The 14,688-nt window shown below is 43.0% G+C and overlaps 1 protein-coding gene across 3 annotated transcripts in view; it reads left to right on the top strand.

Annotated features, from left to right (window-relative positions):
- The first annotated feature begins 12,493 nt into the window (after positions 1–12,493).
- Positions 12,494–14,688, top strand: part of AFTPH (aftiphilin) — a 42,020-nt gene continuing 39,825 nt past the window's right edge. For 2 of the 3 annotated variants that reach the window (XR_005980056.2, XM_030269273.4), the window contains exon 1: positions 12,521–12,726. The gene's annotated coding sequence lies outside the window, so the exon portion shown is untranslated. Of the gene's footprint in view, positions 12,727–14,688 lie in introns of all 3 variants that reach the window. The other variant, XM_030269272.4, reaches the window with a different exon arrangement.

Below are 14,688 nucleotides of genomic sequence, written 5' to 3'. Positions count from 1 at the left end.
ACAGAAAGCACTTGCTGGGCTCAGTCTCAGGTCACACCAGTGCTGTGTGTGGGTGTGCTCACCCCCCTGTAAGGCTGAGCCTTTACAAAGGATGGGGAATGGGCAGAGTGCCTGCAAACAGAAAGGGACAGGCTCTGCAGACACAGCACCCCTCCAGCTGTTTGTTTAGCATCTTGTTTTGTGAACCTGCCAGCACACAGAAAAAACCATGGGATTGAAACCCCTTGCTCAGCAGATGCAGGACACAGCCTTTTTACTTTCTAAAAGAGTCTTATTTTTATAGGCAGTCTTAGCTAGACTCAGGAGTCCTGATGTGTTCTAACCCACTGTAAGTTCCTTGTCCACTTTGTCCACCTAAAGACTGAGCAAAGATCTGTCTTTGCTCAAAGATATTTGTTAAACCTGAAGACTTCAGATACACAGCACTTTGCATCTTCAAACATTTTTTATTGCTATTCCCATTTATTTGGGTTCTGGATGGCAAGGTCTTTCCAGCATAGAGAATCAGTTTCTTGAATTACTTTAAATGTTTTTAACCTATTTTATAGTCTCCATATCAGAATGATTTGTTTTAATACTCCCTAGTGAAATGAAGAGAAAACCCTTGGATTCCTAATCAGGTTAGGGTTATACTAAACCATGGGCAAAGATCTAGGTGAGGGTGATCCTACTCTGACAGAGTGACAGCACTAAAGATGTAATTTAAAGATAATGGAAGTCAAAGGACTTGGACACCATTTCTTCAGTTTTAATTGCAGCTGGCTGCTCTGCAGTATCCTCTGGAAGAATCTTACAGGGGAGCAGCCCAGTAGCTGTAAAAGACTATGCATCAAAGCCTCAGAGAAAACAATCTTCATGCAGACAAACAATTTTAATCATCAAAAAACAGGCATCTCTTTTCTTTTTGTCCTTTGCAAGAAAAGTGTAAATACATACAGGCAGTCACACACAGAGTTATTCCTAATCTTTAACATTATTTTAACACCGAAGAGTCCAAAGCCTATGTGTGTGTTAGGTAGAGGTTGTTGCTTTCTATCAATAGAGCAACTTACCACCTACAATCCTTTGGGAGACCCCTCTCATCTAGCAACCCATTTCTTGTTGGAAACAGTGATTCTGGTTTTTCAGAGCTCAGCAATACCAGTGCAATGGGAAGCACAATGGGCATCTTTGTGCACCAGTGAAAGTCCTGTGGTGGCCATCCTTGCTTCCTGAGAGGTGAGATGGTTGAATTCAGCATCAAGGTGTTAGATCAGCCTAAAAGAATTCACAGAAATGCAACTGGTACTCAATAGTGCACACAAATGCTGCAGGTTTCCCACAACTGCAGAGATATTTCCTGTTCTTCATGAAACTCATTCATTCAATATCATAATTTTTTGACTTCCAAGAGAAACTTGGAGACCCCTGCAGAGGTTCACCCAGGCCCAGCATTAGGCTGGGGTCCAATACAGCTCTGACCTACTCCTGTCTGCTCCCTCTTCCCAGTTCTAGTGCAGAAAAAGAAATGGCAAGGTGCAGCTCGGGGTGTAACAGTCCACCCCATCCCACAAGGAACCTGACACTTCTCACACATGAAGCTTTCCCACAGGCAAGAATGAGCTTTGAAAAGTTATAAAAAAGAGTTTATAATGCAGTGATGACTCCTTCCATACAACCAAGAGAGCAAAACACACCACAGACACTTCAATGCACCAGGCCTGGGGCATGCTGCAGCTGTGTGATGCAACCAGAACACTTTATAAGCAGGGCAATAACAAGGTAATAATTGTGCAAGGGGAAGAAACCTATCTGTTCCACTCTAAAAATGAATTAAAGGCACCACAATAGTGTGCATATAACAGGATCTGACTCAGAAGAAACTGGTCTGGCTCTGTGAAAGTAAACCAGCTCCAAGGCAAAGCTGAGCATGCAGTGACTCTGTCAGGTTTTGTAGGGGTTATCACCCTGTTTTCTTCTACATAGCTCAGGGCTGCAGCTCTGTCTGCCTGCATCTCTGTCACATCAAGAAAGGGGGACTCTCCAGAGAAGTGGCCTAGCTAGTGAGGGTGTATAAATTGTCAGTCAAAACCAGAGATGTGTAACTAACCCAGGCCTCTCTGAAGGCATGGCCTGTAGGATAATTTAAACATGTCTTGATAGCATAGAACTACAGAGTGGAAAAATCTTCTGAGTGCATCCTGCTGTCAAATTACATCTGAAGACATTTATACAGAAAAAAAAGGTCAAAGACTCGTGGCTCAGCAGCCACAAAGTGGATACACCAATCATCCCTGACTGCTGGCCACAAGCAAGAGAAGAACAGGTTAGTTTGTGACAGCTACCCCAGCATGTTCAGCCTACACCTCCCTCACCCCTGAAGCAACTCTGCAAAGGGCCAATTGATAGAATTGGGTTCCATCAGCACAGTTCAGACAAAATGACCCCAGAAGGTACAAAAGGACATGTTGAGGCAGTTATGTGCTAAAACACTGACGTTGTTTTTGAACAAAAGCTGTTTGAATAAGAGGAACAAGCATTTGACTGGTGGGAGATCTCTGCAGCGCTCCTGAAACTCCTTCCTGCTCCCCATGAGGATTTGCACAGGAGTCTTTGCTCCTCGACAAACCCAGGCTATTGCCAACAGGTTTTGTACCAAGATTGAATTGCTGCTCAAAGATCTGGGAGTGGTCCCATGAACAGCAGCATTACAGACAGGCTGCCAAGGAGCCAGGGGCTGGTTCTGGGAGACAGCTGCATGCCTAGCAAGGGTCTTGGCCTCTCCACAGAGGAGAACTTGTTGGAAACTCCACCCAGCATGGAACAGTGCTATATACCCCGTGAGTTACTAGGATATGTTCTCCCCCATGGGATATCTTGCCAAAGAAGACAAGGCCATTTGCAGCAAAATATGGATAAATATGGATATAATATGGATATAATATGGATTGTGGCCAAATTTGGAAATAATTGTGTCTCCTTTGCTCCTACAACATTCCACAACTGGGCAATTGGCCCAATGCCATTTCCATGCAAACCAATTGGAGGTTGCTATCAGTCATTCATTTAAATCCACTGAACTGCTGACCTGCATCCCACCAAACAGACAGAAAAGACCCTGTGGCCTACATTATAAACAATTCCATAAATGCAGGGAAACTGAGACAAAATATTCTCCCTCAGAACATCAGCTTGGTGATCAGCTTGTGCTGGGAATTGAGGCTCCTTGCAAGAAGCACCAAACCCTATAAATTAATTTGTGTATTACACTTTTTATCAGCTCAGTAGTTCAAGCCTGAAGACTGTGAGCCCAATTCACTGCTGATGCACATCCACTGAGTTCAGCAGCTTTAGAGATGGGCTGACTGCAGCTCACTGCTCCCTTGAAGTGCCACAGGCTGCCTTGGGTTGCATGTTTGGTGCAGAGTTGCAGAGAATGGTGAGGAGACACATCCTGGCAAGGGCTCATGCAGACCACATCAGTGACCCCACCTAAGTGTGATGGGATCATATTTGCTTCCCAGAAGCAAAAACCAAGAAGCTGACTCAGAGATGTCATCCTTTCCCCACTGCTGAAACCCAGCCAGTCATGATTTAGAAAGAGGGGCCTAATGACCTTAAACAGATTGCTCAGGTACTTGGATTTACCTAATCTCATCTTTCCTAGCTCATTTCATGGAAACAGAGCTGGTTCAGCTGCCCTCCAGAGATCTCTGACTGATCCTGGATATAGAAGGGTGGAGGTTGGACTTTTCATCTCCTCATCTGCCCCACTGTCTGTGCTTGTCTTTGCCACCCTGCTGTTTCCCTCCTGTTCTCCACCACTGCTCCTTCCCCCACTCAGCCTGTTCTTGGTACAGTGTTCACTCTCTCTTCATTCTGCTTGTGAGACAGCAATGGGAGGACACAGAGACCAACAGATTCCTCCATCTCAAGGTCTCATCCTGCTGGTGCAGCCAGAGCTTTCTGCATGCAGGACTCTGGCAGCTGAGGCTGACATTCTGTTAGCATTCAAACACATTTTATCCACTTGGAGCATGGTATTTCCTCTCCTGATTCTGTCTCCTTGTTTATGACAGCAGCCTCGTCAGGTAGTTTAGGGTCAGTCCAGCCAATCCCACACATTTCTCATGTAAGAGCTTTCAAGGAAGCAAATGCTCTTTTTTCTGAGATCTAGCCTTCTCTTGTGCCTACATCCCAGATGCTTTGCATCTCAATGAATGCAGATCAAGAAAGCAAACCTATTACAGAAAAATATGATGGAGGATAAAATTGGAACGTATGGCTCTGAAACAAGGCATCAGATATGAGTCTGAAAGACAATGAGAAGGACTATGACAAATACCTATGGAAAAAAGCACTTTCCTTGCATAGCAGTTGCATTTGAGACATAAGTTGTCATTAACCCAGAAAAACCTCTCCCATTTCCATTTTAAAACCTGGAACTGAATGCTACTATCACTTGTGTTTAATGGACATTTTGTCATTCACTGTAGAAATGAAAGAAATTACCTTTGCAAAAAAAACCTCTTGATTTATTTTTATTTATAAAAATCACTGCCAGACACACAACATTAGTTTATTAGGAAAACTTAATCAAAACATCTGAACCTGATACCCGAATTTCAATGACTGTGTTGACAAACAGAAGTGAAATGAACTTGTGTGATTAAAACAGGATATTGCAGGTCATCTTAAATATATGTAAAAAAAACCCCACTGGTAGAGGCAAAACCTAAACCTCAAAAAACTCCAACCAAATGAAATATCCCCAAACTCCAAAATGCCTTAGAAATGTAAATGTCTTCAAATAGATGTTAATGGAGAATACAAGAATGTGTGCTACTACCCTGCACAGGTTGGTATGCAAGACACTGCTGTCATAGTGCTTATTACACACATATTTATTACACACATAGGGTGAATCGTTTGTACCTTGGAATTTCCTATCAGCTGATCTTCAAGGGTGTTGGAGACTCTTGACTCCTGCTTCACAGAAAGGCACTGACACACCAGGGAGGAGGATGACTTTGGAAATCAGTTCACCTTTGCCCAACAAATGAATGAGACCATTAAAACAGAATAATAATGGTCTTAACCACTTTTAAGCACTTTTCATCTTAAATGTAAAAAGCTCACAAGCCATGCCTCTTAAAGGCAAGGGACTGGCATGAAATGAAGAGTTTTGATTTCTTTTCTTATGGGCTTTCTGCATTTAGAGCCTGCACTAAAAAAAAAAAAAAACCAAAAAAAAAAAAACCAAAAAAAAAAAAAAAACAACAAGAGCCAAACCAGAACAATTAGTTGCACTGGAAAACTTTGCTGCTGTGGGCACAAGAAATCTTGCTTTTCTGCTGAGAGCTGAGGTGCTCAATACCATCTCCTATGAGAAGGAAGTATTGTCAGGCCTGGGTTTGGTTATGGACTCTGCTGACAAGCCTCGTCACCATTAATATGTTCATACACTAAAATACACTTTGCACACCTTGCTGATGAGTTGTGTATGCAAATATGTTGAGGCCAGGTGCACATGTAGCATTGCCACACTGAAGTCATTAAGTTGTGCCACTTGGAGGTTGTGGTGTAGGCCACAGCAGGAAAAATGGGGCTCCTCAGACATTCATGATCTGGTTAATCCACTGGGTAAGCCCTTACATGGCAAGAATGTGAGTCTTCATCTTCATTAGATGCTCTAAATCAGCTGCAAACGTGGCCAAGACTCAGAAAGAACCTCTTTAAAAGAAACATATGATCAAACCAAACCAGATCAATGAGCCAATCCAAAACAAAACACACACACAAAAAAAAAAAAAAAAAGTGCCAGCCCACAAACCGCCCCCCAAAAAACCCCAACCCTTCCCACAAACACTGTTGAGTGTCAACAACCATATTATTGCCCAAATAAGCCTGAGTCAAACCCCAAAGAACCTACATTCAGGTGTAGGAAACCTCTAAAATAACTGTTATTTCTGTTCTCTGTAACTTCACTGGGTTATTTGTAGTTAAGACATTCAGGCCTGTTTAAGGGCAATTCTGAAATTTTTAATGGCTTGGTAATCACAAGAGAATGAGCTGCTGACATAGCAATGCCTTCTCATTTTTCTACTAGGACTCCAGCAAAGATATCCAGAGAGACTTGTGAAAAGTTACAACAACCCTGCACTCCACCAAATAGAACACTTATGTGCTGCACCTGAAATATATGTTACAATATTTTATATTTTATGCCATTGCAGCTAGAACAGAATGGAGACAAACCCTTGCTTGAGGAGCTGGGAAAAGCTAAGCAGTGTGCACTGATTCGGGGTGGAGCTCAAGGCACCAACCACTCCCCAAAGAAACAAGTCCACTGCTCTTTGATCTGTTTTACCACCTTTCCATGCCAAAGGACAGTGGGGTTCAGCAACAGGCTGCTTTAGCAACAGTTCATCTCAGCTGCAGCTTTAACTCAGCTGGCAGTGACTGCAGAATTGATATTTTATTGACTGATGCACATTTAGAAGCCAGCAGAAAGTACATATTATTCATTCAACTAGCTTTCATAATGCTCACCTTATGAAACCACAGCCACAAAAAACTTTAATATAAAGCTTTTGAGGCTGATTGGTGAATTCAGTCAGAAAAGACCTTTCTGCTTGATAATGCAGTTGTGGGGGTTATTTCTGCTATAAGGGTCTAAGATAAATGCAGTTTTACTGAATTTAAAACATTTCGGAGAAATGCACCAATTCAGTTTCATGTCAGAAAGAGAAAAAGTCAAAATTCCCCACTCTGTACATCCCAGGTGCAGAATTTGCCACTTGCCCCTGTTAAACTTCACAGGGTTGGTGGCTGCCCATCTCTCTAATTCATCAAAGTCTCTCTGCAGGGCCTGTCTGGCCTCGAGGGAGTGAACAGCTCATCCCAACTTAGTGACATCAGCAAACTTCCTGCAACCAAGGTGTTAAAAAAGATGTTGAAGAGCACTTGGCCAAGGATGGAGCCAATAGCATAAGGCATTAATGAAATTAAACTATTTGGCAGGTTAAAAGACCATTTAAAATTAATTCTATGGATAATATAAAATCTTTAAATGTCTGATTTGATTGTGATTTTTAAAATAAATAAATAAAATAAATAAAAAGGAAAACCAAGGATGATAATTTCTCAGGACACTGACTATCTAGTTTCTGACATAACAGAGAGGGAAGCACACTGCCTGAATTTTGGAGACTTATCTAGCCTTTGATTATAGCAAATTTCTTCCTCACTCCATGGAGAAGCCCAAAAAGCTTGCACTGGCAGGAGCCATGTTGCAATGTATGTATTTTTGAAATTAAAAAGAAGAAAAGAACTGTACTATCCACTACCAGCAGTACAAAATCTTTCAGAAGATTTTCTGCATCACGCTACACAATATATGGTACAGCTTACATAAAACTAAAATTTACATTTAGGAGCCATGTTGTAGCCTTCAAAATGAGAAATAAAACCTAAATTTCTTCTCTATAAATACTGCATACTCCATTTTTTTTGACAGTTATGAGTGACTAATTTTATGAAGGACATTATAGCAGGTTCTTCCCATGTCCTCAATTCCCAATCCAGGAGGAAAGTCTGAGCCTCCAGACCACGCAGGGTTTTGGGAGACCTTTCAGAATCACCCTGACACACCAGAGTACCTTTTTCCATCTGAGACTTCTGGGAAGGCTGCGCCCTCTCCTGACAGTTCAGGACTGATAAATCCACTTTGCTGCAGTCAACAAGCCAAGGTTCAGCCTCAGACCCACCAAGACCAGACCAGCTCGACTTAAAACCTCTATTGCACGGTGCAGAAGGGCTTCATTATTATTTATAATATCAAAATTATATATTTTTCGCCATGCTTTAGGAAAACAAAGGGCTTGAAAGTATATGCTTTAAAAACACCTCACCATTTATTTGAAAATGGACGGAGCACTGTGCCAGAATCATCTCCAAATAAGATACAGTGTTTACAATCCACGCAATTCTGTAAAGGAAACTTTCATATGTTAAAAATATAACCTTGAAATTACTGTTGCAACCCATGAATTCCATTTCACAAAGCTAATACATGATATGGCTAATGCTATTATAAAGAGTCAGTCTGCCTTCACGAGCAAATGTAATCTCCCTCAACCAGCAAAGCTTTTGCAGGAATGACTTGAAGAAATCCCACACATCTTGTCAACCATTCACACTGTGCCTAAGTGAATATTATCTTCATTTTTTCGTGTGATATGCTTACCTCTCATCTGATCTTGCATTCAAGTTAAGTGAATTTTAGGACTCACAACTGTATACCGATTAACGCTTCAGGTCCTGGAAACTTCTGAATGCCACCAAGAAAAAGAAGGAAATTTTCACCACAAATTGGCAGGGACTATTTGGAGGAATTTTTTTGCCTTTCTTTATAGCTTAGGATATGAGTCACTTCTTCAAAGCATCTGAAATTTTACTTAACAAATTCCCTTCTAATCTGATTTCTGACACCATTTATCTTCCTGGGTTTTCTTCTGAGATACATGATTGTCCTGCAGCTGTGGGCTTTTGCACAAGAAGGGCTTTGCTATTTTGTTTTTCTTTAGGGTGCCAGTGTTGCAAAATGTGTAACATGTAAAATTTTCTTAAGAAAGGATGTTCTTTAATGTTTAGTCTTTATATACTTTCAAGCCAAATCAACAAGAAGGGAGATTTAAACACAGAGCAGCTAACAAGCTCTAAGTGACATATAGGTGTTAGAAAAACAAATTACTTATGGGTAGAATTGCCTTCTTAAGGTTTAGGGCTGGACTTCAATGATCTCAGACCCAGGGGGAGGTTAACCAGGCTTGGGGAGAAGGATGTACCACTGAGAGTGGACACAACGAATGCAGAGTTTATGGGCTCCAAGGACATTTAGCAGAACTCCCAAGATAAGGAAAAAACAATAAAGACAGCTCAGTGACTGTGCTGAATCAGCTCTGCCTGGGTAAAAGGTAATTCCAGCAGGGACAGATCACAACCAGCAGCTGAGAGCCCACCTCAGAGCAAGAGAAAGCCTGAGCATGCAGACTAGTCAGCATGAGAAGAGAGAGAATAATTAAACAACAGAGGACAGAATACCAATTAATAAGAGAACTGTGTAACTTGTAGCCAATGAACGCTAATTCTTTTGTTTGCTAAAATGTATAAATAGTAAAAAGTTTTTATAATTGGTGTGCTTGATCTGTGGAATACCACAGAGGACCCAGGCTTGTGCAACTCTTAGATAAATAACCAATGTCTCTCTGGAGTGTGTAATTATTGGCTTGTTGCACTGGCTAAAAAATATGATTTTTTTTTTTGGACAACACTGGGGCATATGTTCCTGTCTGGAGAATTTACAGGCAGTATGTTTATTTCATGTATCATTCAAATTATTGGTAAGGCAGATGTATAAGAGAAGGTAATTATTACTTTACCTTGTCCAATTGTATTATTTACAACAGGAATTAAACACAGCTGGAATGGAAAATGATTCTCCACGAAGCAGCAGCATGCAGTAAGGGATACCTCGGGCCCATGGAAGTTAATGGCTACTGCCAGATATGGAGGAGTGGGGGGAAGATCTTGTAAATCACATTGTTGCACACTGGGTGAAGGTCAAAGAGCACTGAGCGCTAAATTATCCTATTTCCTGTTCCCTCTGGCTTCTCCTTCTGTCCTGCCGGGTCAGCACAAGCCTCGCACTGCACTTCTGACACTGAGCTGAAAAAAGAGAACAGCCACCAGGAGGCGAAGTAACAGAGCCTCATTAATAGTCACACAGACTCATTAATAGTCACCCACGATTATCTTCAGCTATTGCAACAGCATTCAGAACGTCAGAGAAACCTTGCATTAACAATATAATCCCCCTCTGCTTTGCAAAAGCCTTCTAACGCTGATTAAATTAGCAGATTAATTATAATTACCCTTAAATGCATTTGAGGTATTTTTATTCCACGAACCTATCTGAAACATTCTATGTTTTAAGCCCTTCTCAGCATGTTTAAACATGGTGTGTGTGTATATCTAGAGCCTCCAGAGGAACACAGGCTCTGGGGCAACCTTATGGCTCCTAGACAAGGCTGTAGCTGGGTGGGGTTGGCCTCTCCTCCCAGGCCACCAGTGACAGGACAAGAGGCCACAGTCCTAAGCAAGAGAAGGCTTAGGTTGGACATTGGGAGGAATTTCTTCCCATAAAAGGTGATAAAGGCTCGGGATGGGCAGCCCGGGGAGGTGCTGGAGTCACCATCCCTGGAGGTGGCACTCGGTGCCACGGCCTGGCTGAAACCACGGGGCTGTCCCGGTGACCGTGATAGTAAAAGGGTTTTAAAATCATAGGGATTTAGGGTTAGGAGGAAAATTAAGCTTAGTAGGCCCTGGCAAAAATACCCTGGGAAAGTGTAGGCCTTGTACTTGCTAGAACTGCACCTGTGTAGCTAGTACACGATAAATTATGTAATTGTTAGATGTGATGATTGTTTAGTAATTAAATACAATTACTGTTTAATCATAAGAATAATCATGAGAAACTGTGGTCGGGGGCTTAAATAAAACCAATGTATGCAATAGAACAATATAAGTTTAATAATAAAGAAGTAAGTTATATAACGATAGAATATAAAATACGTTCAGCTCAAAAGCCATGTCAGAGTCAGATTTGGGTCTGTACCCCTGATTCCCAGAGTTCTTCATCAATAAAAGCACCTGCATATAATCATATCCCGTGATTATATGTGTTTCTGAATGCTAAGAACCTCAGAGGCCTTTCCCAACCACAATAATTCCCAGATTCTGTAACAAAGCCCCGGTGTTTTATTAACTCAGTCCTCCGCCGCGTTGTGACCGCTGCACAGAGCTCAGTTTAGCACAGCCCCGGGACAAATGGCAGGCTTTGCACACTTCTTAAATGCTACTCTTTCAAACATTATTTGTTATGTGTAGTAGATATAATTTGTGCCATTTCTAGTATGATAGATGCGATATTGAATATTTTTTGGAGTATACATGTTTGTATTAGGAGTCCCCTCACCCTCGCAGGCAAAATCTGATGTATGTTGAAACCAAATTTACAAGTAAAAGGATGTGATTCTCTGGAGATGGCTGTGAGCAGAGAAATAGCTGAGGGAGTGAGCCCCACGCTCCTGTGGGTCCTGCTGTGCCGATGGGATACGGAATCCTAGAGCGGTTTGGGGTTGGAAGGGGCACTAAGCGCCAGCTAGTTCCAAGCCCAAGGGATTGGAACTGTAAAGAATAATGTTATAAATGAAAATTTGTCCAGCCAAATTCAAATGAAAAAATAAAATATGTGTGAACAACCCGAGATGGATATCACAGAAATCCTCTGGACAGATACATGTGAATGCAGGGTTCCCGTAAATTTCATCAAGGGATTCACCAACTCCGGACATCGAATTGTTCTACCTCGTTGCCAAGAAAAGAAATCTCATCAATAGATGAATAGAAGAAAGGACTGATTGCCAAAATCCTGGCCTCAGGCAGAATTTTCCCTATAAAATCCACATGTGCCAGGATGGAGGTGTGTGGGCACAGAGGAAAACCTCTGCGGAGGCTGACTCCTTGTTGCACGCCCTGGCTCGGCACTGCTATTTCCTTGTGGCTGCCTAGATAGAATACGAATTGCAAAATAAAACATTTTATTTCTTCATTTCAATTCGGCAACACACAATCCCTCTGATTTATTAAAAAATATGGATATTGATCTAGTATCGATATCCAACTGTGACGGACAAAAACTCTCTAACAGTTTAAAGTTAGAAAGTGTATGTTTATTCGACGCCGGGCAGCGTGCGGGATCGCTTCCAAATACACACCGCCCCTTCCAGGTGATTACAGAGTCTTTTTATCCATACAAGTATTGAATATACAAAATACAAATACACATTCATAATTTTGGTACATCCCATTCCCCGCTTCATATGCTAATCACTCCAAAAGCTATTAAGCATGCGTAGTTTGTCCCTTGAAATGAATCAGTGGTCCCTTTTATAAAGAGGGGTCCCAAAATGAAGAAGTAAATGAAGTCTTCCTCGTTCTGACCTTTCTACCTTTTCAATGCGGGTATGACAAATGAACTCTTGGTAGGACTCCCATTCCTTGTCTTCAATTGGTTTCAGAACAGAGGAGGCCCACAATTGTCTTAAGCTCCTAAAAGCTATTTATCAGTTTCTATATTCTTCATTATAAACCCAGCTAACCAAACATTGTGCTGACAAGCAACTAATTATTAGTTAACTACTAACTCCTAACTTCATCAAGGCCTACTCATTTATTATTCTCATTTTAATTAACTCTAGTAAGGCTTATTTCTAACTAAAATCTTAGCTCCTCAAAATCTCTAACTGCCTTAAAGTTTACGTTTCACCTCGGGCTCGCCGCTAGCTGGCCTTTAGCGCCCTGGGCCCGTTCCCCTCAGGGTCGCTCCCTCAGCCCGCTCCCCTCAGGCCGCGCTCGGCGGGGCCGGGCCGGACGTGACGCGCCGAGGCGGCGGCGCTGCGTGCCGGCAGCGCGGTGGGCGGCGGCGGCCGGAGGGGGCCGGGCCGCAGCGACGCGGTTCCTGTCGCCCACAGGGGCTCCCCTCCATGGCGGTTGCCGCGGGAGGCCGCAGATAACCGGCCGCGGCCCCTCTCCCCCTCCTTTCCTTCCTCCCTCCTTCCCTCTCCCCCTCCCCGCCCGCCGCCATGCCCGCCCGGGCCCCGCCGCTCCCCGCGCAGCCCGCAGGTAAGAGACGGCGGCGGCCGGGCCTGCCCGCGGATGGGCGCCGGGACCCCTCAGCGCTGCCCCGGGGAGCGGTCGGGGCCTGTCGGGGCCTGTCGGGGCCTGTGGGGGAGCGCCGTCCTTCCCCTCGGCCCGCGGAGCAGGGCAGGGCAGGGGGAAGCCCGCGGCTCCCCGGGCTCGTCCCGCCGCAGCCGCAGCCGGAGCGGGGGTTCGGCTTTGTCCGCCTTTCCCCCTGGGGGTTCAGCCGCGCCGCAGCTGCCGGAGGGATCAGGGATGTGTGCAAGAAGTTAAGCTGTCCTGTGCGGTCGGCTTTTCCTGACGAGCTGTCTCTTTCGAGGGGTGTGAAGCGTGTCGGTTGGTTGCTGAATGCATCTGGACGTGACAGGCTGGACAGAGTTGCGATAATCTGAATGTGGTGTTTTTGTAAAGGAGGTAATGTCATTCTAAAACGCGGCGAATTTGCGCAAATGCTATGAGGTCCTGGCACTTCGGTTTGCTGTGAAAAGTGTCCCCTTGATGAACCAAAATATTATTTTTTCTTTAGTTCCTAAAAAAAACAACGATAAAACCTTGGGATTCCTTAAAAGTGTCAGTAAATTGGCCTCTTTATGGTGACAGCCCCTTCCTTCCATCTTCAGCACAGAAAGGGGAACCGTCGGCAGCTTAATGCTCTTTAAGCAAACATCTGTTCATAAATGACTGGAGTGACAGGGGGAAACACTGCTGACAGGAGCTGCGCTGGGTTGGTTTTACAAGTTTTGTTTCCATGCATGGTTTAGAGCCCAACATGCTTCATTAGAACTCATTTTTCAGCTGTTGAGCCCGTGGTAAAGTGAGTTTGATGGATGCTGCTTTTTAGCTGGATTGGTCCTTGGAGATTGAACAAAATTAAAAGTATTTCCTCCCTGTTTTATTCTCTGGACATATGAACTAGACGTGGAAAGGCAATTAGCCTACTTTAAAAATAAAAATGGTCTGTTGTATTGTCAGCACAGGCAGAGGTTTGGTCATGCAAGGCACAGGTAGCAGTTTCTCCTCCTGAAGTTGGAGCTATACCTGGAGGAATGTAACCTTAATTGTGAGAGCCTGGGGAAGAGTTAGAGTACCTATGACTACCGAGGGCTCGTTTTGTTTATTTTAAACAGTCATGTCAGTGAGAATAAATAGCGTGAATGTGAGAATGAGACTTAAAAACATGTAGAAAAGCTAATGGAGCTCTGGTGTTTTCATTCTGCATTGATGGTTGCATAAAGTACACATTGTATGACCTTTTAAGGTCATGTGAAAGTATGACCTCTTGTTTTTATTTCCTTAATTTGTTTATAAGTAAGCAGTTGAAGGATCTCAGCCTCAATTGCTTTGTTTTTTTTTTTAAATGTACTTTGGTTTTGCTCAGATCATGGTAAAGGATTTAAAAGGCTATAAAATCTGGAGTTCACACAGTGAATCATATTTGTGTTACATATTGCTGGTGATGATTGCTCTGTGTGATCTCTACATTTCTACTTAAAAACTCCAGTAGCTTACTAAGCTAACACAAGCCTCTTAACACCTTAATTACCTAAAGTAATAGTCTGAAACTTTCAGTGCTTTGAAAAGACTTCTCTTTCACAGTGGAAATAATAGAGCAGATTAGATGGACCTCAACTCTGCCTTTTCCTCTTGAAATATTCATCGAGCTGTCCTTGCAGATCTGTGGTGGTATCAGTTGGAAACCCAGCAGTGAAGAAACTGATGCTCGATCGAGTTGTTTTCACTACACTCAGCAGCATAATTTTCTTGCAGATACCATTATCTACCTCGACAGAATGTTCATTCCTCTCTGTGCTATTGTGCTGTTTGACAACTTAAACTGTTTCTTTGTGAACATTTCAGCGCAATGACATGCTAACCCTTTCACGGGGATTCAAAATACTCATAATTTTTCTGGATAGTCAGAGAAGTGCCTTAGATCCTACTCATTCC

The sequence above is a fragment of the Taeniopygia guttata genome, chromosome 3 (assembly GCF_048771995.1).
Source record: "Taeniopygia guttata chromosome 3, bTaeGut7.mat, whole genome shotgun sequence".
In the NCBI taxonomy this organism is placed as follows: domain Eukaryota; kingdom Metazoa; phylum Chordata; class Aves; order Passeriformes; family Estrildidae; genus Taeniopygia; species Taeniopygia guttata.
This window is presented reverse-complemented; position numbering and strand designations above follow the sequence as displayed.